At 48.6% G+C, this 25,338-nt stretch overlaps 1 protein-coding gene across 1 annotated transcript in view; it reads left to right on the top strand.

The window, feature by feature from the left end:
• Positions 1 to 23,049: 23,049 nt before the first annotated feature.
• LOC135042967 (uncharacterized) overlaps positions 23,050 to 25,338 on the top strand; it is a 490,494-nt gene continuing 488,205 nt past the window's right edge. The window contains exon 1 of the mRNA XM_063955072.1: positions 23,050 to 23,201. The gene's annotated coding sequence lies outside the window, so the exon portion shown is untranslated. The remainder of the gene's footprint in view (positions 23,202 to 25,338) is intronic.

Genomic DNA, 25,338 nt, shown 5'->3' with positions numbered 1-25,338 from the left:
AGAGTTCAAGGATGTGTTCTCGGAACAGGCGGCTGACCAGTTACCACCCCATAGGTCTTGGGACTGCCCCATTGACTTCATCCCAGGGAAAATGCCGCCCCGGGGTCGCATTTATCCTCTGTCCCTTCCAGAGACACAAGCTATGTCAGACTATATCAAGTCCAATCTTCACAAGGGATTCATTCGCCCCTCTATCTCCCCGGCTGGAAAGAAGGACGGAGGGTTAAGACCATGTATCGACTACCGCGGCCTAAATGATATTACCATCAAAAATAAATACCCCTTGCCTCTAATCACAGAGCTATTTGATAGAGTTCGTGGTGCCCACGTTTTTTCCAAGCTCGATTTGAGGGGGGCCTATAACCTTATACGCATCAGAGAGGGAGATGAATGGAAGACCGCCTTCAATACCCGGGATGTGTCAGGTTCGGTTTGGTTTGTGTCCCCGGAGGGGGCGCTAGTGGGTCAGTGGAGGTAGGATGGAAGAAGTGAGGAGGCTGGATTGGATTCCTGCGCATGTGCGCGATGTTGTTTATTAAACAAAAAGGTTAAACAATATGGCAGCAGGAATACTTGCAATAACAAACAATAAATGTAATGGATATGGTGCAGCGTGGAAGCTGAGAGTCTATGGCAATAACAGTATGGCTGAATAATTGATCAAGGGATCAATATGCTGGTATGGGAACCAGAGATAGTTAGACCGTGGAGCCAGCAGAGATGGTGATAATGGTAGCAAGCCTGGTAGCAAATGCAGGAGACAGGTGTAAAGTTCACAGTGCTGTTGGAGATTACACTGGCAGCTTGCAGGCTGATGCACAGGTGAGATGATGGGATGCACCTGGAGAGAGAGTCTCTACTGCAGAGAGCTGGAGCACACTGTAGCTGTGAAAGGTGTGGAGCCTGATAACAGATGCAGGGATTGCTGGTGCTTGTAGTTCCACGGTGGTATCGGAACAGGTTGGAAGGCAAACAGGAACACAGGGGAACTGGAGAGCGGATCCAGACACACGAGTCGCAGGAGTGACACAAAGTCCAGGACAAGGATTGACTCACCCTGCTGCTCCTGATATACCCCTCGGTCTGCAGGCATTGGCTGGAGTGGAAACGAGGAGGTGCGGTCAAGCTCCGGATTGGCTGCCACACCAGTCAGAGGAAAACTGTCATGGCGGCGCCCATGCCGCGGCCCGGCGGGAACGCGGCGCACCTGCACGCCCGCTGACAACAGGAGCGCTCCCAGGCCCAGGATGGCATCCAGCATCAGGGAGACCAGCGACAGCAAGACGCAGGGACCCCGGATGGAGACCGCACCGACGGACAGATGCAGCTGTGGTAAGTCGATTCCTGACATGATGGGCATTATGAATATCTGGTGATGCCGTTCGGTCTTAGCAATGCTCCTGCTGTCTTCCAGGGATTCGTCAACGAAATCTTCCGAGACATGTTATACCTAAGTGTCGTGGTGTATTTGGATGACATACTGATTTTTTCCAAAGACCTTGCTAAACACAGGATACAGGTCAAAGATGTACTCCGCCGTCTACGTGAGAATCATCTCTATGCCAAGTTATCCAAGTGTACCTTCGAAGTAACATCAATACCGTTCCTCGGTTATATCATCTCGGGGATGGAGCTTCGCATGGACCCGGAGAAACTTTCCGCTATTCGGGTCTGGGCACAGCCACTCTCCTTGAAAGCAATACAGAGATTCCTGGGTTTTGCGAACTATTATAGAAAGTTCATTAGAAGTTTCTCCACCATTGTTGCACCCATTACCGCCTTGACGAGGAAGGGTTCCAACCCGGGTTTGTGGCCCCCCGAAGCCATAGAGGCCTTTTCCCACTTTAAATCGGCTTTTATGTCTGCTCCAGTACTCAAACAACCAAATTTCGAGGAACCTTTCTTCCTAGAAGTTGACGCATCCTCGGTCGGAGTTGGGGCTGTTCTCTCTCAGTACGCCTCAAATAAGAAATTACATCCGTGTGGCTTTCACTCTCGTAAATTCTCTCCGGCTGAACGAAATTACACTATTGGAGGCCAGGAACTCTTGGCAATTAAATCTGCCTTGGAAGAGTGGAGATATCTCTTAGAAGGGGCAAAACATGTGATTACCATTTACACTGATCACAAAAATTTGTTGTATATCAAAACCGCACAGTGCTTGAATCCTCGCCAAGCTAGATGGGCACTCTTCTTCACTCGATTTTCTTTTGTTATCAAGTACCGAGCCGGGACTTTAAATACTAAAGCGGATGCACTGTCCCGTTCACAAACTCCCACAGATGAAGAGGATTCTTTTGAGCGGAGTTTAATTCTGAATCCAATTTCTGTCTCCGCTGCCTCAACTACTCCAGGTCCTCCCCCTGGAAGAATGTCCGTACCAGCTAAATTCCGGTCGAGGATACTACAGTGGGCCCATATCTCCAAGTTTTCCAGTCATCCCGGCGCCCAGAAGATGTACAAGTTTCTGCAAAGATCTTACTGGTGGGACTCCATGAGGAAGGATGTACAGGATTACGTTAATTCTTGTCCACAGTGTACACAGCATAAATCTCCCCATTTACCTCCTGCTGGGTTACTTCGTCCTCTGCCCATTCCTATGAAACCGTAGACTCACATTTCCATGGACTTCGTCACCGACTTGCCCTATTCCAAAGGTTTCAACACTGTCTGGGTGATCGTCGACCGTTTTTCGAAGATGGCGCATTTAGTTCCTTTGACTGGTCTGCCGACAGCTCCTAAATTAGCTCTAATATTTGTCCAAGAACATTTTCGGTTGCATGGGATGCCTCAAGAAATAGTCTCTGATCGAGGGGTACAGTTCACCGCAAGGTTTTGGAAAGCTCTCTGCTTGGCCTTACAAATTAAACTTAAGTTTTCGTCCGCTTATCACCCCCAAACTAATGGGCAAACGGAACGAGTCAATCAAGACTTGGAGACTTTCCTCAGCCTGTATCTATCCCCTTCACAGGACAACTGGATAGAGTTATTGCCTTGGGCAGAGTTTGCACATAACCATTCATTTCATTCCTCCACTGGCGAATCTCCGTTCTTCATCAACTATGGCTTCCACCCACAATTTCCGGAATTACCAATTCTTCCAACAGGAGAGGTTCCAGCTGTGACTTCCACTCTACTACACTTCAGACAAATTTGGAGTAAGGTTCATGCTAGTCTTAAAAAGGTTTCTGTCCGATACAAGTTCTTCGCGGACAAGAAACGGCGAGCCGCTCCTCAATACAAGGTTGGAGACAGGGTATGGCTCTCCACACGTAACCTCCGGCTAAAGGTACCCACCATGAAGTTCGCCCCAAGGTTCATCGGTCCATACCCTGTGCTACAAATCCTGAATACTGTGGTCTGCAAGTTGGGATTACCTGTCAGGAATCGACTCACCACAGCCACATCTGTCCGTCGGTGCGGACTCCGTCCGGGGTCCCTACGTTCTGCTGTCGTCCGCTCCTCTGCCGCCAGACGTCATCCTGGGCCTAGGAACGCTCCTGTAACAGCGGGCGTGTGAGCACGCCGCGTTCCCGCCGGGCTGCGGCATGGGCGCCGCCATGACAGTCTCCATCGGTCAGAGTACGGCGGCCAATCCGGAGCTTGACCGCACCTCCTTTTCCCACTCCAACCAATGTCTGCACACCAGGGGGTATATCAGGAGCTGCAGGGTGAGCCTGTGGTTGTCCTGAACTTTGTGTCACTCCTGCGACCCATGTGCCTGGATCCTCCGTGTTCCTGGTTACCTTCCTGTTTCTCCGTGTTCCTGGTTACCTTGCTACATCTCCGTGGAACTACAAACATCAGCAACCCCTGCATCTGTATTTGGCTCCACACCTAACTACAACCGCAGTGTGCTTCAGCCTCTGCAGTAGAGACTCTCTCCAGGTGCATTCCATCACCTCACCTGTGAAACAGCTTGCTAGCTGCCTGTGCTTAACGAACTGCTCTGTGAACTTCCACCTGAGTCTCCTGCATCTGCTACCAGGTTTGCTACACATTTATTACCATCTCTGCTGGCTCCACGTTTTAAACCATTCTGGTTCTCACACCAGTGAACTTATCCATCATTACCATTTCCTCCAAAGACTCTCAGCTTCCAAGCTGCACCATTTCCATTGCATACTTTTTATTGTTTATTCCTGCACGTTATTCTGCTGCCTTATTGTGTGAACTTTTATGTTAATAAAACACCATTGCGCTGATGCGCAGAAACCCAATCCAGCCTCCTCACTTCTTCCATCCTACCTCCACTGACCCACTAGCGCCCCCTCCGGGGACACAAGTAAAACCGAACCTGACAGTAAGTTCAGGAACCATGGACTCGGACGGTGGTCAGAGTGTGGGGGTCAGGGGCCTTACAAAATCTGGTCTCGCGCTTGGATGGTCAAGAGGCTGTGCAGCAGCAGATGTTCCAGTTTCTGCAAGGGATGTCCTCCCGGATTGATACACTACAGCAAACCCTGCCTAGTGTACTTGCTACTCCAGTTCCAGTTACCCCAGCACCTGCAAGTGCTGTGAGTTCTTCTACGCCGGCTGCATCAGCTCCAGTGTCACGCTTGCACCTGCCCGTGCCTAGCAAATATGATGGCAGTCCGAAGTTATGTCGCGGGTTCCTTAACCAATGTGAAATCCAGTTTGAATTATTATCACACAATTTCCCCACGTCAAGATCCAAGGTTGCCTACATTATCTCACTGCTCTCTGGTTCTGCCTTGAGTTGGGTGTCTCCTCTGTGGGAACGTGCTGACCCTCTGATGAACAACTACGCTGAATTCGTGTCAACCTTCAGAAGTATCTTTGACGAGCCAGGTCGTGCAACATCAGCCTCTGCAGACCTTATTCAGCTTCGTCAAGGTACCCGGAGTTTGGGACAATATGTCATCCAGTTCCAGACGTTAGCCGCAGAGATTCAGTGGAATAATCAAGCCCTGGTAGCAGCCTTCTGGCATGGACTTTCAGATTGGATCAAGGATGAACTGGCAACCCGCGATGTCCCTGAGCAATTGCCTGAACTGATTTCTCTATGCATCAAATTGGACTCTCGCATCCGCGAACGCAACAGTGAGCGTGCTCATAGTGAGCCGCGCAAGTCAAGAATGGTACCTTCAGTACAATTTCAGCCTCCACCTTCTGATGAGCCTATGCAAATCAATAGGTCCCGTCTAACTCCTGAGGAGCGGTCAAGAAGACTCCGTGAGAGATTGTGTCTTTATTGTGCGGCTGCAGGTCACCAGATCAATTCTTGTACAGTGCGTTCGGGAAACGCCAGATCCTGACTTGTAAAGGAGGAGTCAAGTTGGGATCTTCTAGACAAGCTCCTTCAAACCAAGACCTCATTCTTCCTGTGACTTTAGAGACTACAGATGGTCTTCAGTCTGCATCTGCGTTAGTGGACTGTGGAGCCGCAGGAAACTTCATCACTCAAGCTGCGGTAGATAAGTTTTGTTTGCCTATCTGCGAACTCTCATATCCAGTCTACATCACTGCAGTAGATGGTAGCCGAATCTCCAAGGGGAATATCTCTCACCAAACCAGACCAGTGGTTCTGGGAGTCGGGTTCCTGCATTCTGAATTAATAAAGTTTTTAGTTATTCCTCAGGCAACCCAGGAGATCGTGTTGGGAATGCCCTGGCTCCAACTACATAATCCGCAGATTGATTGGTCTACGTTACAACTCACTTCCTGGGGTTCGCATTGTCGCCAGTCCTGCTTAGCCCAAGTTTGTCCTATCAAGTCTTCTGAAGTCAAAACCCAGTCAAATCTTCCTGCGGCTTACCAAGATTTCTCTGACGTCTTCAGTGAAAAGGCCGCTGATGTTCTGCCGCCCCATAGAGAGTGGGATTGCCCCATTGACCTCATTCCCGGCAAGAAACCACCAAGGGGGCGTACCTATCTGTTATCCGTTCCTGAAACTGAGGCGATGAACGACTACATCAGGGAGAACTTACAGAAAGGATTTATCCGTCCCTCATCTTCACCCGCTGGTGCGGGCTTCTTCTTTGTTAAAAAAAAGGATGGAGGATTACATCCATGCATTGACTACCGGGGTCTCAATGACATTACCATCAAAAACAGTTATCCATTACCACTCATCACTGAATTGTTTGATAGAGTTAAGGGAGCCCGCATCTTCACCAAGTTAGATCTCCGCGGTGCCTTCAACCTCATCAGAATCCGTAGTGGTGACGAATGGAAGACAGCTTTTAATACTCGAGATGGTCATTACGAGTACCTGGTAATGCCATTCGGGTTGAGCAATGCCCCAGCAGTGTTCCAGCACTTTGTTAATGAAATCTTCCGTGACGTTCTGTACAAATACCTCGTAGTTTACCTGGATGATATCCTCATCTTCTCCCAAGATCTCTCTTCTCATCGTCTGCAAGTCCGTGAGGTCCTCCGACGTCTTCGTGAGAACCGTCTCTACGGCAAATTATCCAAGTGTACCTTCGAAGTTCCCTCCATACCCTTCCTGGGGTATATAATTTCCGGATCGGATCTCCAGATGGACCCGACAAAGTTGGAAGCCATTGCCAATTGGTCCATTCCAAGTAGTCTCAAGTCTATTCAGCGATTCCTGGGATTCGCCAATTATTATAGGAAGTTTATCCGAGGATTTTCAACTCTCATCGCTCCTATTACCAACTTAACTCGGAAAGGGGCAGATCATTCCAACTGGTCAGAAGAAGCTTTAGCGGCATTTCAAAAGATCAAGCTGGCCTTTATGTCTGCTCCAGTTCTGTCTCAACCGGATGTAAACAAGCCATTCGAGTTGGAGGTGGATGCCTCCACAGTAGGAGTTGGAGCTGTTCTCTCCCAGAAGGGAACTGATGGGAAGATTCACCCTTGTGGATTTATTCTCGTAAATTCCTCCCTGCAGAAGCTAACTATTCCATTGGAGATCAAGAACTACTAGCGATCAAGCTGGTCCTTGAGGAATGGAGGTATCTCCTGGAAGGGGACAAATTTCCGTTCAACATCTATACGGATCATAAAAATCTACTTTATTTGAAGGCAGCCCAGTGCCTCAATCCTCGCCAGTCCCGGTGGGCTATGTTCTTCTCTCGTTTTAACTTTAAGCTTCATTTCCGCCCAGGTTCTCAGAATATCAAGGCAGACGCTTTATCCCGATCTATGGAGTCCGAAGAGGAGACGTCCGACTCGGTTCCGCATTCCATCCTGAGTCCAGTGGTATTTGCTTCGTCTCAAGTTTCTCCTGCTCCACCTCCTGGTTAGACTTTTGTTTCCCCAGAACTCCGTTCCAAGTTGCTGTCTTGGGCTCATCAGTCCAAATTCACTGGGCATCCTGGTGTCCTGAAAACTTTCAAGTTCCTCTCTGAGACATACTGGTGGCCGAAGATGAAAGTTGACATCAAAGATTTCGTGGCATCCTGCCCGAAGTGTGCGCAGCACAAGACTCCTCGACAATCTCCAGCAGGTCAGTTACAACCATTATCTGTTCCCAGCCGTCCCTGGTCACACTTGTCCATGGATTTCATCTCTGACCTTCCCTCTTCTCAAGGATTCAATACCATCTGGGTTGTGGTTGACAGGTTTACCAAAATGGCCCATTTTGTACCACTCCAGGGTCTTCCTTCCGCACCAAAGCTTGCCCAAATCTTCCTACGGGAGATTTTCCGCTTACATGGACTACCCACTGAAATTATATCTGACCGTGGAGTTCAGTTTGTGGCAAGATTTTGGAGAGCCCTTTGTTCTGCCATGCAAGTCAACCTCAAGTTTTCGTCAGCCTACCACCCTCAGACGAATGGGCAGACGGAGAGGGTAAACCAAGAGTTAGAAACCTTTTTAAGACTTTATGTTTCGTCTTCTCAAGATGACTGGTTGGACCTGCTCCCATGGGCTGAATTTGCCCACAATTTCCGCTACCATACTGCTACAGAAACAACTCCGTTCTTTGCTGTATATGGACAACATCCCCGTGTTCCAGATTTTCAAGAACTTCCTCACATTGATGTTCCTGCTGCCACTGCTGTCTTGAGTCAGTTCTCTTCAACCTGGAGGAAGATTCATGCTTCTCTCAAGAAGGCTTCTAGCCGGTATAAGTTCTTTGCTGACCGCAAAAGACGTGCAGTTCCTAGCCTGAAACCTGGTGACAAGGTTTGGCTTTCCACCCGGAACCTCCGTCTTAGAGTCCCGTCGATGAAATTTGCACCACGTTTCATCGGTCCCTTTTCCATCGAAAGAGTCATCAGTCCTGTGGCCTACAAGCTCAAGTTACCACCTTCTCTACGAATACCTAATGCCTTTCATGTCTCTCTCCTCAGACCGTTAGTCCTGAATCGCTTCCAAAGAGCTCTTCCAGTCGGCCCCAAAGTGCGAACTCAGCGGGGCGTGGAGTTCGAGATAGAGAAGATTCTGGATTCCCGTTGCCGGTACGGTCGTCTACAATACCTTATCGACTGGTCCGGTTATGGTCCTGAGGAGAGAAGTTGGGTGAATTCGTCAGATGTCCATGCTCCAAGGTTGGTCCGTGTCTTCCACAGAACTCATCCTTCCAAGCCACGTGGGTGTTCAGTGCCCACCCATAAAGGAGGGGGTACTGTCAGGAATCGACTCACCACAGCCACATCTGTCCGTCGGTGCGGACTCCGTCCGGGGTCCCTACGTTCTGCTGTCGTCCGCTCCTCTGCCGCCAGACGTCATCCTGGGCCTAGGAACGCTCCTGTAACAGCGGGCGTGTGAGCACGCCGCGTTCCCGCCGGGCCGCGGCATGGGCGCCGCCATGACAGTCTCCATCGGTCAGAGTACAGCGGCCAATCCGGAGCTTGACCGCACCTCCTTTTCCCACTCCAACCAATGTCTGCACACCAGGGGGTATATCAGGAGCTGCAGGGTGAGCCTGTGGTTGTCCTGAACTTTGTGTCACTCCTGCGACCCATGTGCCTGGATCCTCCGTGTTCCTGGTTACCTTCCTGTTTCTCCGTGTTCCTGGTTACCTTGCTACATCTCCGTGGAACTACAAACATCAGCAACCCCTGCATCTGTATTTGGCTCCACACCTAACTACAACCGCAGTGTGCTTCAGCCTCTGCAGTAGAGACTCTCTCCAGGTGCATTCCATCACCTCACCTGTGAAACAGCTTGCTAGCTGCCTGTGCTTAACGAACTGCTCTGTGAACTTCCACCTGAGTCTCCTGCATCTGCTACCAGGTTTGCTACACATTTATTACCATCTCTGCTGGCTCCACGTTTTAAACCATTCTGGTTCTCACACCAGTGAACTTATCCATCATTACCATTTCCTCCATAGACTCTCAGCTTCCAAGCTGCACCATTTCCATTGCATACTTTTTATTGTTTATTCCTGCACGTTATTCTGTTGCCTTATTGTGTGAACTTTTATGTTAATAAAACACCATTGCGCTGATGCGCAGAAACCCAATCCAGCCTCCTCACTTCTTCCATCCTACCTCCACTGACCCACTAGCGCCCCCTCCGGGGACACAAGTAAAACCGAACCTGACATTACCTTCCCATCTACGCATACCAAATGCCTTTCATGTTTCTCTCCTTCGTCCTCTCATCCTTAATCGTTTTCATTCTAAGCCCTCAAGCCCCACTTCGGTAGAAACTGAAACTGGGACAGACTTCGAGATCAAAACTATTCTGGACTCTCGTTATCTTCATAAGAACCTGCAATATCTGGTAGAATGGAAAGTTTATGGTCCTGAGGAGAGAAGTTGGATAGGAGCTTCTGAGGTCTCAGCTCCTCGACTAATCCGGATCTTCCATGCCAAGCACCCTACGAAACCTGGGAAGTGTCCAGGGGCCACCCCTAGAGGAGGGGGTACTGTCATGCCGCCGCCCCGGGTCCCTTACTTACCTCTCCGGGCGCGCTGGTCCTCTCTGCGGACGTCCTCGCTGGCGGCTCCCGGCTCCCGTCGCTCGGCCCGGCGTCTGGGCGGGTGACGTCATCAGGCACTTCCCACCAACCAGCTGGTGGTGGGAAGTATAAATTCAGGCACCAGGAACTGCATCAGTGCCTGTGTATCATCAGTTCCCCAGGAGTGGTGATCGCCAGACTTCCGTGCCTCCAAGCACCTCCGTGCCTCCCAGCACCTCCATGCCTCAGAGCATCTCCGTGCCTCCAAGCACCTCCGTGCCTCCCAGCACCTCCGTGCCTCCGAGCATCTCCGTGCCTCCCAGCACCTCCGTGCCTCCCAGCACCTCCGTGCCTCCGAGCATCTCCGTGCCTCAAGCACCTCCGTGCCTCCGAGCACCTCCGTGCCTCAAGCGCCTCCAAGCACCTCCGTGCCTCCAAGCGCATTAGCGCCTCCAAGCACCTCAGTGTCTCCACGCGCCTCAGTGCCTCCAAGTACCTCAGTGCCTCCAAGCGCATTAGCGCCTCCAAGCACCTCAGTGTCTCCACGCGCCTCAGTGCCTCCAAGTACCTCAGTGCCTCCAAGCGCCTTAGTGCCTCCAAGCACCTCAGTGCCTCCAAGTGCCTTAGCGCCTCCAAGCACCTCAGTGTCTCCACGCGCCTCAGCGCCTCCAAGCACCTCAGTGCCTCCAAGCGCTTCAGCGCCTCCAAGCACCTTGGTCTCTCCAAGCCCCTCCAAGCACTTCAGCGCCTCCCTGCACCTCAGTGCCTCCAAGCACTTCAGCGCCTACAAACACTTTAGTGTCTCCAAGCCCCAGCGCACGTAAGCGCAGTTGTGCCTCCAGCACCTGGTATTCTTCTCTGATTCACCAGCACCTTTCAAGTTCTGTCTTTCAGGAGACCTTCAGCGTCCGCGTGTGCCTCCTGTTTGCCGACCTGATCCTGCATGAGGAAAACTTACATTCGGCCATCTCTGCTGCGGCCCAGTTGCGGTTCCTCTTCCCGGTCACCGGAAGAAACCCCGAGTCCACAACACTCCCAAACCAGGTCAGTGATACAGAGTAAGTCAGGATTAGTACCATACCCTTTAGCAATAGATGAGGTACTCGAATTACGGGGTGGGAGACCGGTGGACAAGAAATTCAATATATCTAGGCCCCCTAGCTTGAAGCTCCACCAGTACAACGTAGATAGGTCCCTGTTGTGTTTTAATATTTCCCATTTCCGAAAACCAGGAAATTGGGAAGTGACGTGGAATAACCAGACAATGACCTTTTCGCACAGAGCTGATAGGATACCTATCGACTCTGAACTTGTACGCAAGATAGCCAACAGTGGAAAGTATTTTCGGTACCAGTATACACGTGGAAGCAAAACCATGTGGGTTGGAAAGGTATTGTCACAACTGAGGGCCTGAGCTGACGGGAGGCAGCCTCAGTTGTAGGGGCTGAGATGTACCGGAACCTGGGAGGTTGTATCAGACCCCTGGACATGTAAGTAACATGAATAATAACTGCCCGAAGGCGTGACCACGACAACTTAGATAAAAGTCAATGATGTTTATTATGACAACTCCGCATCACAGCAGCAATAAAAGAAAACGTAAAAGTCAGCAAAGAATAAATACAGTTCCTGAGTACTACAGCATGGCAGGAGCCACAGGGCACTGGTAGTGTGAGATAGTTCTTATGATCTTCTAGATGGAAAGTCCTTACCAGGCCCGGCTGTAGCAATGGAGATAACCCAGGATTGTACCAGCTGGTGTTCCAGGAAGAGCTGGGTTGCTGAAGGTAAAACAGCTGCTGTGGATACTGGCTGGAACCAGACTGTTGTTAGCACGGAGTGGATACTGGCTGGAACCAGTTAAATAATAAATGAACTTTGGGAGCGATGAAATGTGAACTGAAATGTAGAACTTGAGAGCGGAGAAATAATAATTCCGGTGGAGAGTGGTAAAGTGTAGAAAGGACACCGGCCCTTTAAGGGAAGCTGTACTCTGCTGGAAGCTGAGGCTGGAAGCAGGTAGTGTTGTAGCTGGAAACAGATGAATCCACAATGGATTGGAGAGTCAGGCTACACTGCAGGTGGAATGCTGGTGCGGGTCTCTATGGTGGAAGTCTTGAGACAGGAGCTGGAACCTGGAAGACAATCATAGAAGAGAGACAAACAGGAACTAGGTTTGACAACCAAAGCACTGACGTCTTCCTTGCTCAGGTACAGCTTACTTATACCTGCAGCAAGGAAGGGGTTGGCTAGGCAATTATGCAAATCAACAACACAGACAGCAGATTGGTGGAAATGATCAGATGACAGAATCCAAGATGGCTGCGCCCATGCAGACACTTGGAGGGAAGTTTGGTTTGTAATCCATGTGGTCTGGGAAACAGTAATGGCGGCGCCGGCCACCGGAGACAGGAGACGCCAGGCTGATAGATGCACATTTAACCACGCGGGCACAGCGGAGGCCGCGGCTGATGAAAAGACCACTCTGCATGTGGAAACTCAGGAACAGCGGAATCCGGTCCTGGAACGCTGAGCCCGCCTTAGGAGGCATCTGAAGGGTAAGTAATGGCGTCCAGATACCCGGATCGTGACAGCACCCCCCCCTTTAGGAGTGGCCCCAGGACACTTCTTAGGCTTTAAAGGAAACTTTGCGTGGAAATTTCGGACCAAGGCAGGAGCATGGACGTCAGAGGCATTGGTCCAAGAGCGTTCTTCAGGACCATAGCCCTTCCAGTCAATGAGATACTGAAGTTGACCGTAACGGTGACGTGAGTCCAGGATCTTGGCCACTTCATACTCAACGCCTCGTTGAGTTTGGACTTTCGGAGTTGGTGGAAGTGAGGAATGAAACCGATTCAAGATTAGCGGTTTCAACAGGGAAACATGGAATGTCCTGGGTATTTTTAAGAAGGGAGGTAACTGGAGTCTGTAAGCAACAGGATTGATGACTTGATCAATTTTAAAAGGACCGATGTAGCGAGGTGCAAACTTCATACTGGGAACTCTTAACCTCAAATTCTTCGTGGATAACCATACCCGATCACCCACCTTGAGAGCAGGAACTGCTCGACGCTTCTTATCCGCAAACTTCTTGTACCTGAACGATGCCTTGAGCAGAGCTGATCGTACGCTCTTCCAGATATTGGCAAACTGATGCAAGGTGATATCCACTGCGGGAACAGAAGTTGCTGGAAGCGGTTGGAACTCAGGGACTTTAGGGTGGAATCCAAAGTTGGTGAAGAATGGTGTTGAGGAAGATGAAGAATGATACTGGTTGTTATGACAGAACTCGGCCCAGGGAAGTAATTGAACCCAGTCATCTTGAGAGGAGGACACATAGATGCGGAGGAAGGCCTCCAAGTCCTGATTCACCCTCTCAGTTTGACCATTGGTCTGAGGATGGTAAGCCGTGGAAAACTTTAACTTGACTTGGAGGACTTGACATAAACTTCGCCAGAATTTGGCTGTGAATTGAACTCCTCGATCTGAGATAATTTCTTCTGGAAGACCGTGGAGTCGGAAGATCTCTTGTATGAATACTTGAGCCAACTTGGAAGCTGACGGAAGACCGGTGAGAGGAATGAAGTGTGCCATCTTGGTGAACCGGTCAACTACCACCCAGATGGTATTGAACTTGTTGCACATGGGCAAATCTGTAATAAAATCCATCGACAAATGGGTCCATGGTCGACGGGGAACAGATAGTGGAACCAGTTGCCCCGCAGGCGACTGGCGGGATACTTTATGTTGAGCACACTTTGGGCAAGATGCAATAAACTCCAAAACGTCCTTTTTCAGAGTTGGCCACCAATAGGACCTAGAGATAAACTCCAGGGTTTTTTGGATACCTGTATGTCCGGCAAAACGGGAAGCATGGGCCCAATGCATGAGCTTCTTCCTTAGTGTCGGCTTCACAAAACTTTTCCCTGATGGGGGCGTAGAGTCCATCCCTACCGTGGAGAATGCCAACGGATTTATAATAGGATGCTTGTCTGAAGACTCTGACTCATTTTCTTGCTCCCATGAGCGGGAAAGGGCATCGGCCTTGCGATTCTGAGAGCCCGGACAGAACTGGAGTTTAAAGTCGAACCTGGAAAAGAAAAGTGCCCATCTGGCCTGACGAGGGTTGAGACATTGTGCGCCTTTTAGATATAGAAGGTTCTTGTGGTCTGTAAGGATGGTGATTGAATGAGAAGCTCCCTCCAACAGATATCTCCACTCCTCTAGAGCGAGCTTGATGGCTAGCAACTCCTGGTCGCCAATGGCATAGTTGCGCTCCGCTGGGGAGAACTTCCGTGAGAAGAAACTGCAAGGATGTAAATGACCATCTTTAGCCCTCTGAGATAACACCGCTCCTACTCCAACGGAGGAGGCATCCACCTCTAAGATGAAAGGAGAGTCGATGTCAGGCTGTTTCAGGACAGGTGCAGAGATGAACCTCTGTTTTAAAAGATGAAAAGCTTGCATGGCTTCTTCAGACCACTTGGACGGGTTAGCACCCTTCTTGGTGAAAGCAGTAATAGGCGCCACAATGGTGGAAAAGTCTCGTATAAACTTTCGGTAATAATTGGCGAACCCTAAGAACCTCTGGACCCCTTTGAGGGTTAAGGGTACCGGCCAATTCTGGATTGCTTGTAGTTTCTCAGGATCCATCTCTAGTCCGGAACCGGACACAATGTACCCTAGAAACGGAATGGACTTGACTTCAAAGACGCATTTCTCTAATTTGCAGTAGAGATGATTGACACGGAGACGGGACAGAACCTCCTTTACCCAGAAACGATGTTCCTCTAAATCGTTGGCAAAAATGAGGATATCATCTAGATAGACCACGACATGACGGTATAGAATGTCTCTGAAGATCTCATTGACGAAATGCTGGAAGACAGCTGGAGCATTGCTCAATCCGAAGGGCATGACGAGGTACTCATAATGTCCGTCACGGGTGTTAAATGCGGTCTTCCACTCGTCACCCTCACGGATCCGGATGAGATTGTATGCACCTCTCAGGTCCAGCTTTGTAAAGATGGTAGCTCCGCTAACTCTGTCAAAGAGCTCAGTAATCAGGGGTAAAGGATAGCGGTTCTTGATGGTAATGTCGTTCAAACCTCTGTAGTCGATGCACGGCCGCAGACCACCATCTTTCTTCTTTACAAAAAAGAAGCCTGCGCCGGCTGGAGAAGAAGAAGGTCGAATGAACCCCTTTGCTAGGTTCTCTTTAATGTATTCCTCCATAGAATGTGTCTCGGGGAGAGACAACGGATAAGTTCGGCCTCGAGGTGGAACCTTCCCTGGAACGAGATCAATCGGGCAGTCCCATTCTCTATGAGGAGGAAGGATATCAGCAGAAGCTTTACTGAACACATCCGTGAAATCTTGATATGGAGGAGGTGGAACATCAGACGACCTGGGGGAGGAAGAACAGACAGGCAACACTTTAAACAAACATGTCTTAGTACAGGAGGAACCCCATGCCAGGATTTGCGTAGTCGTCCAATCAATTGTAGGATTGTGAAGACGGAGCCATGGAAGGCCCAGGACCACAGGATGTGTGGCTCTTGGAATCACTAAAAATGAAATAAGTTCGGAATGAAGAACTCCCACTCTCAGACGAACTGGTAGAGTCCTTAGAGAAATAACTGTATCAAAAATTTTACTGCCATCCACAGCAGTTAAGGAAAAGGACGAAGGAAGTCTCTCGGTGGGTAGGGACCACCGTTTAACATAGGCTTCAGTAATAAAGTTCCCAGCTGCTCCGGAATCCAGGAGGGCAATGACGTTCTGATAACGTTGAGCAACTTGAAGCGAGACTGGGAGGTTACAATCTTGAGGAGATGGAGAGGAGATCATTACTCCTAGCCGGCCCTCTCCTTGGCGAGCTAGGATTTGGAGTTTCCCGGACGTTTGGGACAGGCATTAATGGTGTGAGACGGAGCTGCACAATACAGACAGAGAAACTCGGAGAGACGTCTTCGGCGCTCAGCAGGAGTTAAACGGGAACGGCCAATTTGCATGGGTTCATCTGTAGTTGGTGACAGTTGGCGAGGAGGAGGAGTAGAAGATTTTGGAGCAGATGATCTTCCACGCTCAGTTGCTCTCTCTCTGAAACGTAAGTCAACTTTCGTACAAAGTGAGATTAGCTCATCTAACTTGGAGGGTAAGTCTCTGGTAGCTAACTCATCTTTAATACGCTCGGATAAACCATTCCAGAATGCAGCATACAGGGCCTCGTCGTTCCATGCCAGTTCGGATGCCAGGATCTGGAACTGTATAAGATATTGTCCTACAGTACATGATTCCTGGCGTAAACGGAGAATCTCAGACGAAGCTGAAGTTACCCGGCCTGGCTCGTCGAAGATGCGCCTGAATGTTGACACAAATGCAGTGTAAGAAGATAGCAGGGTGTCGGACCTCTCCCATAACGGTGATGCCCAATCAAGGGCTGAGCCACTGAGAAGAGAAATAATGTAGGCAATTTTTGTACGGTCACTGGGAAAATTGCCAGGTTGTAGCTCAAACTGAATCTCACACTGGTTGAGAAATCCCCTGCAGAATCTTGGAGATCCGTCAAATTTTGCTGGCGTTGGAAGATGAAGACGTGGAGCAGAAATGGGTAAGGTGGGTGGGGTTATAGCTGGAGTCACTGTGGTTGACGCACCAGACGCGCCTGATCCACGGAGAGTTGTCTGAATCCCATCCAGCCGAGTAGAGAGATCCTGGAGACAGCGGATGATGTGGCCCTGTGCAGCCTCCTGATGTTCTAGTCGGGCTGCCAGTTCTTGCATCGGCCTGGCCGCTTGATCCTGGTCTCCGGCTGGATTCATTAGGTCAGTGCTTACTGTCACAACTGAGGGCCTGAGCTGACGGGAGGCAGCCTCAGTTGTAGGGGCTGAGATGTACCGGAACCTGGGAGGTTGTATCAGACCCCTGGACATGTAAGTAACATGAATAATAACTGCCCGAAGGCGTGACCACGACAACTTAGATAAAAGTCAATGATGTTTATTATGACAACTCCGCATCACAGCAGCAATAAAAGAAAACGTAAAAGTCAGCAAAGAATAAATACAGTTCCTGAGTACTACAGCATGGCAGGAGCCACAGGGCACTGGTAGTGTGAGATAGTTCTTATGATCTTCTAGATGGAAAGTCCTTACCAGGCCCGGCTGTAGCAATGGAGATAACCCAGGATTGTACCAGCTGGTGTTCCAGGAAGAGCTGGGTTGCTGAAGGTAAAACAGCTGCTGTGGATACTGGCTGGAACCAGACTGTTGTTAGCACGGAGTGGATACTGGCTGGAACCAGTTAAATAATAAATGAACTTTGGGAGCGATGAAATGTGAACTGAAATGTAGAACTTGAGAGCGGAGAAATAATAATTCCGGTGGAGAGTGGTAAAGTGTAGAAAGGACACCGGCCCTTTAAGGGAAGCTGTACTCTGCTGGAAGCTGAGGCTGGAAGCAGGTAGTGTTGTAGCTGGAAACAGATGAATCCACAATGGATTGGAGAGTCAGGCTACACTGCAGGTGGAATGCTGGTGCGGGTCTCTATGGTGGAAGTCTTGAGACAGGAGCTGGAACCTGGAAGACAATCATAGAAGAGAGACAAACAGGAACTAGGTTTGACAACCAAAGCACTGACGTCTTCCTTGCTCAGGTACAGCTTACTTATACCTGCAGCAAGGAAGGGGTTGGCTAGGCAATTATGCAAATCAACAACACAGACAGCAGATTGGTGGAAATGATCAGATGACAGAATCCAAGATGGCTGCGCCCATGCAGACACTTGGAGGGAAGTTTGGTTTGTAATCCATGTGGTCTGGGAAACAGTAATGGCGGCGCCGGCCACCGGAGACAGGAGACGCCAGGCTGATAGATGCACATTTAACCACGCGGGCACAGCGGAGGCCGCGGCTGATGAAAAGACCACTCTGCATGTGGAAACTCAGGAACAGCGGAATCCGGTCCTGGAACGCTGAGCCCGCCTTAGGAGGCATCTGAAGGGTAAGTAATGGCGTCCAGATACCCGGATCGTGACAGGTATCATCAGGGTATTGTGCCCATATCATTCAGCCCCATACTTGTACTGAGCAAATGAGAGAACTAGGGATTGGTTTCTTTACCTGGAAGATTTGCAATATGGTGTTTTTACATTTTGTCCCCTATGTTCTCCCAGATGATGCCTATTTCATATGTGGGAGGAAAGCGTACAAGTGGCTTACTCCGAGCTCTGAGGGATTGTGTTATATTGGAAGAGTACTACCAGAGGTCATGACCATAACCCATGATAAAATGAAAGACGTTCACTGCAGCGCTCAGACTCCTTATACTCATACCCATTATGAACACATCATCAAGAGACACCTCATAGATAGGGCAGAGCACGCAGCCTCTGATTTTATTCACGAATCCACCGGGATTCAGTTCCTTCTCGCATTAGATATCACCCGTATTGCCAGAGGAACTATAAATTATAGGTACATCCATGCGCTAGCGAACTTGATAGATAATATCACTGAGATGTATGATGACACCTTCAGGTATACAGGAAGGGAGTTACAAGCCTACAAGAAGGAGCTGATTCAGCACAGGATGGTCCTCAATTACGTTACAGCTGTGACAGGTGGGTTCTGTGTTACCCTGGCAACTCAATATGGTGTGAAGTGCTGTACGTATATTACGAATAGCACCGACGACCCCACGGAGATCATCAACCAAAAGATGGACGAGATCTTGCAGTTGAAGTGGGAGTTCAGGAGGAGGCACAACCTTACCTTGACGGCTGTGGGTAACGAACTGACTGGCTGGGTCTCATGGTTGAACCCACGCAAATGGTTCTCAGGGTTAGGAGAGTGGCCACAGAATGTTATTATGAGTGTGGGAAAGTTTCTCCTTTGTATCCTGGGTGTTGTCGTAATTATTGGCTTGATATTCAGGTGTGTTCAAATTCTAACGCGGCGCAAGCACGGCACAAATTTGATGAGTCTAAGGAGCGAGGGCGTTGTCACAGCAGCAGATTTGGTTTATGACCCATCAATAGAAACAGTGTTATGATAAGGATTGCAAATTAATTTCATGGCCTGTTTCTTTCACTATTTTTTTCTGTCTCCCCCTTTTTACCCAGAAACATCCAACCGGAAAAGATGTCAACCCTACCCAATGTTTATGTGAATGTATTTTTATATATGTGTCTTATCTTCATCTCTGCAACCCTCAGTTAATGGCACACATAGTCGACAGGTGTTATACACATATGTTCCCCCTCCATGTATCATAAACTAAATGTGCTCCCCATTTGTTGGTATTAGAAGCCGAAGAGGCGAGGGTCAAAAGCCCTTGCCCGAAAGGAGCTCGGTAGTGTTTGTTTGCCCATGTACAGACCCTTAATATGGGATAAGAAGGATTTAATGTATACTTCGCAATACCTCGAAGCTTACTTAGAACATATACGGCACGATGATACATGCCCCTCAGACATTGATTCATACATACATGCTTTAACTATCCCACTAGGCTATACATTTCCCACCTACAACTCTCCCCGATCATCCAAGCTTTGTATATATTGTATAGGTAATATTTTTAGTTTATTAGTTAAGAGAGGCAGTTATTGATGACTGCCAAAGGGTGGACTGTCGAAATTGGAAAATATTACAGTACACACATCACGTACAAACTCCACACAGATGGCCTCCGTGCGCGTACTTGCTCTGCCATGCGTGCACATATTCGCAAGTTGCGTATGACCGCTCACGCGGTTCTGCGTATTAGCGCGTTGTATGAGTAATTACGGTAGCATTTGTATTCGCATTGGAAAAGCCACAAAGACATATCTCATATTTAAGCCACATAGTGCACAATGTACACATAGCCCACACGCACCACACCAGCAAGTTATACTTGTTTAAAAGGTACAACAAAGGGATTCACCTACAGGATACGAGGGGACAGCATTAGGTTATAAGGTGGTGTTTGGTATCCAACTGTAGGGTATTTTAAGGGCAACATACCGGTAGCAGTTAGCAGAAGATAGCACGCTCCTGCACATAGTTATGCGCAGGAACAGGATATTAATATTATACTGTGTTTACTGTACTCTGATATTCGGCGGGACCCAGTGGAGACCAACTGCAAGCACACCTGGAACAGACATCGCCCACCTATTCAAACCAACCTATGACCCCTCCTGTACTGTAAATGACCAGCCCTTTGACCTATTGATGAAGAGGTTACAGTTTCTATTGTATTGTGTATTGACCAACTGTATAAAAGACAAAGCTGCCTAGCCGGTCACTCTCTCTCTCTCTTAAGGTCATCTTGCTTGATTGATCTGAGCACTGGACCGTGTGGCGCTGGCGAAACCAAACGTATGTACCATTGATTGTAGCCTCTTTTCTTTTATTGTAATTGTATATCTGTTGTAACCCCCTTTCAGCAATTATATGTTGGTGGGTCGGATCCTAACATCTTAAATACAATTGGTGTTGTGTCTCCTTCCTGCTAAGGTTTAAAGTGTATTTCAGACACACGTGTAGCTGCATTGTGCTCTCAGTGTGTCAGTGTGTGTGTGTATGCACTGCATGTACTTTGTACATCCGTTGCGGTGTGTGTATGCAAAGTGCGTACACGGTACGGACCTTCGTACGCTAACTTTGTAAAAAGTACATATGTTAAAGATTACATCCAGCCACAGCTGCTCGAATTTCAGTGTAAAAGGTATTGCTTTTTCTGTCCTGTATGTTAATCAGTATTTACAGGGTTTTATAACTGCTCATACAGTTATGTTTATAAACATTGTAGTCCATGTTTTGCAATGTTCTGTACTGTAAGGCTGGGTACACACTTGACAACATTGAATGACTGTAAGGCATCATTAACAACATCCCCAGATTTGACTGCATGCACAGGTGACAGGAGAGGCACCTCTGTTTACAATCGATCTGAGAGAAAGATACAACCAAACAACTGTGTAGCCAAAGTCCTCTGGAGTTTATTGGGCGTGTGCCCCTTTATAGGACAGTTCCATCAGGGTAAAGACAAAGGATAACATTCTGCACAGGTCTAATAATTAATATTAATTGCTTAAAAAGGAGTCATTCCCTTATCTAATGTTTATATCTTGCTTGTTCATCCTTAACATGTCCTGCCAGATTTTTAATTGCTAACTGATAGCATTATCTATGTTTTGCACACATCTGCTCTAGACATGAGTGAATTTCTCAAACATTTATTATATTACTGCAAAATACTTTTTACTGAAATCTTTATTTATCACTTATGAATAACTTATGAATGACACAAATATCGCTTTTAGATCGCTAATGCTGGGTTGCACCCTTCCAGGAAGTGACCCGGCCTTGGACCCTGAGAACTTGCTTCCCGACCCAGCAATATACCGGGTCGACATCTGGTTATTTGTACGGTGTGAAAGGGGTAAAAATGGAGTCGTGTTCAATGGACATTTTGATATCTAATCTTACATGAGCCAGTGGAGAAGCATTGAAGTAACATTTATTATTTGCATACTATAAAATGAAACAGAGCAGCTGATTGGTTGCCATGGGCAAATTCTCCACTGGCTCACTTCTCCACTCTTTTCACGGGCTGGTTATTGGTGATCGGCGTTTGGGATCCCGTCGGTCACCATACCGACGCCGGGAACCCGAGCTTTAGATTGCCGGCGTGGGGAGGGGGGGGGGGCAAGCACGATGAAGCCCCTTGCAGGCCTGCTGTGGGCTCGGCAGCTCGCCATAGTTTCTATTCCCATTCTATGAGCGTCTTGTACACCCACGAGTGGGAGTCGGCATCAATAGGGCAGGATCCCAGCATTGGTATAGTGACCGGTGGTCACATAACTACGGGGCTAATTCATACTGGATCACTGCAGCGTTCGCAGTCTGAATCCCTATATGAAGTGCACATGTGCACCCCGGGAGACCAGTGAGATGCTAAAAGCATCTCTGGGCTGCGATCGCCTATGCATGTCAATCAGGCAGAGGCAGTCACATGGCAGAAGGGGGTGTGCCAACGACGTTAGAATGCCGCTGGTGGAGCGTGGTCCGGACGTTGCGGGGGCGGGCCGCGGTGGCTGTGTGACATCACACACAGATGCTGCGACCCGGGATGTGGCGAGTAGCAGCCTGCCGGCGCGCAGGAACTGCGCTGGTAGGGAGCTATTCGCCAGGTGCAAAAGCATTGCCGCCGAGCGATGCTGTTGTACCTATGCGGGGGGAGGGCCTGACATGTGGGTTGGACTAGCCCTGTGCTGCGCGTCCCCTCGCATGTCAGAGTAAATAATCATACATGTGCTAAATTTAGCACATCTACAATCAGATCTGAATTACCCCCTACATCCCCTTTTCACTGCTTAGTATATCTCCCCCTACATCTTTTTTTTTCTTGTTTTGTTCAATATTTCTAAGTAACTTGCTGCAGAATCAGATACCTTGTAGCAACATATAAATGAAAGATAACAGTTGTAATAATAAATGTAATAATAATTTTAACCTTTGTCCTATCGCCATTGTTAATAAATAAATCCATCTTTTGGCACACACCAGTACGGGTGTCAGTTTTCAGCTGCTCACGAGAAGACTAGTATGCTAGCAGCAGGCTGTGTACAGGACAGTGCTAAGAAGCAAATGCTTCGGTGCCCTAAAAGTCTTTGTTGTGGGTGTTGCCCCTGAAAGCATACGTGCTGTGGAGACAGTTGTTGTCCCCCCGCAGGCTGGATCCTTCCCAGTCTGTACAGTCGTTATCGGGATGAAACGTAGGTAGCCTGTAAGAAGCGGAGGCTGAGACAAGACAGGAAGGGGCTATGCTAAGGAGGGGTCAGGCCGAGCAACTGGCAGTCCTAGAAGAGAAGCAAGCAAGCAAGCAAGCTGCAAGGCGAGATAAGGCGGCCCCTGTTTCCTAACTCCATGTGCTGCTGAAGGTTAGAGAGTGTTAGTGCGTGTGTGCTGTGGGACGCATGTGCTGTGTGCCGTGGGACGCATGTGCTGTGTGCCATTGCGGTACGCAGGGAGGGGAGTCCACTTTATGGTTCAGCCTCTGAATGTAACCCTTAAGTGCTTTCCAGGCATGTAAGGGTTAATGCTATCTGTATCCCGGTAGCAGCCGCAGAAGCGTGCTCGAAAGGGAAGGGCTACTGCTGCACGTGAGGCGCCCGAAGGCACCCGTCTGTCTCGTAGCGAGCGGTAGGTACCGCTATGTATTGTGTGTGAGTGGCTTTTCTCCCAGCTCGGAGGATGTGGAGGAGGGGCTGTAACTGAGACACACTGTAACATTTGTCTGGGGGAAGTTGCTGGCGGTACTGTGTGTTACTGGAGGCTGCTGCAGCTGGCGGAAGGCTTCAGGTAGGCTGGGTCACTGCCTGTGCGAGTCGTTATCGGGTGTGTGAGATGCCGTCCGCTCCCTTCTCAGAGTTGTTACTGTGTGTCCTGCGAATAGTTGGGTTATTGTTGTTTGTTTTGCATAATGACAAATCTGATCATGGAAAACAAAGCTGCGGCATTGCAGCAAACATTGGCTGCAGGGTGTATTACTTAATTCATCCAAACATTGCACTGTACTAACCCCCTGTAATTGGCCTGCCTGTAAATGTGGCTGCCTTATGCCTCTCCAGGAAAAAAATCAGTTTAAAGAAGCTCCAAAACTTTTTTTGGATTTTTTTTATTTTTATAAAGGTGTAGTTTACAAAATTGCAAATCAAATGCCATGTTTATCTGTTCACCATCTGTTCTAATGGGAAGGCATAGTGTAGACAGTCAAGATGGCAGCAGCGGTGTATTTTGTAAAAGTTTCCTATTTGTTACTGTAGAAGCTTGTGTGAACATGGGCAAATTAGTGTGTTTCTTGTTTAATATGGGCTGGGCAGACTTGTGGCCCTTGTGGGCGCAACTCCCACATGGGAAAGAAAAGAAAAGGTAAATTCATGTTGCTGGCGGAGAGTGGCCTTTAGTACTTTGTGCCCACAAGCATCATCTATTTTCCCTCACACCACATACAGGTGCACAGGAAAATTGGTGGTTTAGGTACCAAATTGTACCAAAATATGTGACGCCACCCACTACAGGGCAGCACAAATGGTGTAGTGGTTAGCATTCCTGCCTCACAGCACTGCGGTCATGTTTTCGATTGTCACCATGGCCCAAATTGTGTGGAGTTTGTATATTTTTCCAGTGTCTGCTTTGGCTCCTAATACAAATCAACCCTAACAAGAATGTGTGTGTACATGTGGTAGGGAATATAGATTGTAAGCTCCACAGGAGCAGGGACTGATTGTCACGGTTGGTTCTATATCGGAGGGGCTGAAGGGACCTTGTGACGTATTGAGAGGAGGAGCTACGTCACCAGGGGGAGGAGCTTCGGGCGAACAGGGTACCCGAAAAGTACCCTCGCGGGCTCGCTTCGCTCGCCACGCTTCGGGCACGGTGGCTCGCTCCGCTCCGCTTCGCTCACCACCTAATTACTAAAGGTAATAGTTGGTGGCGTGGATAGTAGAGGAACTATCCCGCTGGCCTAGCTCCTCCCCCTTGCGTCGTAACTCCTCCCCCTTACGGAAAAGGTCCCTTAGCCCACTTGATTCTAGCATCTACCCTGATTTGAATGGGTGAATATTCTCTGTAAAGTACTGCGGAATATGTGTGCACTATATAAGTAACTAATAAATGAATAAATTACAGAGATAAAATATAGGTCATGCATAAGTGAGGATACTGTAGAGCATCCACCCAGAAATACTCAATTTTAACTCTTAGATGTTGGCTTATATTATAAATGTGATTACTTGTGCAGATGTCGTCCCATATATTGTAGTATATAAACCCAATGTACTACAAATGATGGTTACATGTATCACAAGGCATGCTGCAATGGAGGCAGTAGTTCCATGGCGCCCCTCTGATTGCCATCCCTAGCCCCCAGTGGTTGCTGGCTTTAGGACACGGGGGGTAAGAGAAGACCCTCCTTTTGGTATGCAATAGACAGGTATGATACTTGGGAGTTTATCAATGAGTGTCCAATAAGCAATATTTTAAATGAAAAAATGTAAGGTTAATAGGAGATTGTATTGAAAAGGTTTCTGCTACTATGTACCATGCAGGCTCAACATTCTACAAACACATCATTTGGATGGGAGATCTCAAACTATGAAGTAGGCATGTTTGTCATTTGGTATAAAAACATAGGGAAGAATCCCAATCAGGTGCTACATACGGATGTGTCCACGTACGTTGTTACTTACAGCATACCAATTTCCGTGGATGTGCCTAACACAGTACGCCATGCTGCGGCACAGTACGCATCATGCAATACTATAGGATTGTGGGTGTGAACGCAGTGCACGTGCCTGCCGGTGGCCCCCTTTATCATGGTATACATGCTGCAGTGTGAGTAAAAGACACAACTGTATATCACATGTATGGAACGCTTCAACATATGTCCCTAAGGGGTCTATTCATGTAAGAATGCGATGTTTATGTTTAACTTATC

Source organism: Pseudophryne corroboree, chromosome 2 (genome assembly GCF_028390025.1).
Source record: "Pseudophryne corroboree isolate aPseCor3 chromosome 2, aPseCor3.hap2, whole genome shotgun sequence".
Lineage (NCBI taxonomy): Eukaryota > Metazoa > Chordata > Amphibia > Anura > Myobatrachidae > Pseudophryne > Pseudophryne corroboree.
This window is presented reverse-complemented; position numbering and strand designations above follow the sequence as displayed.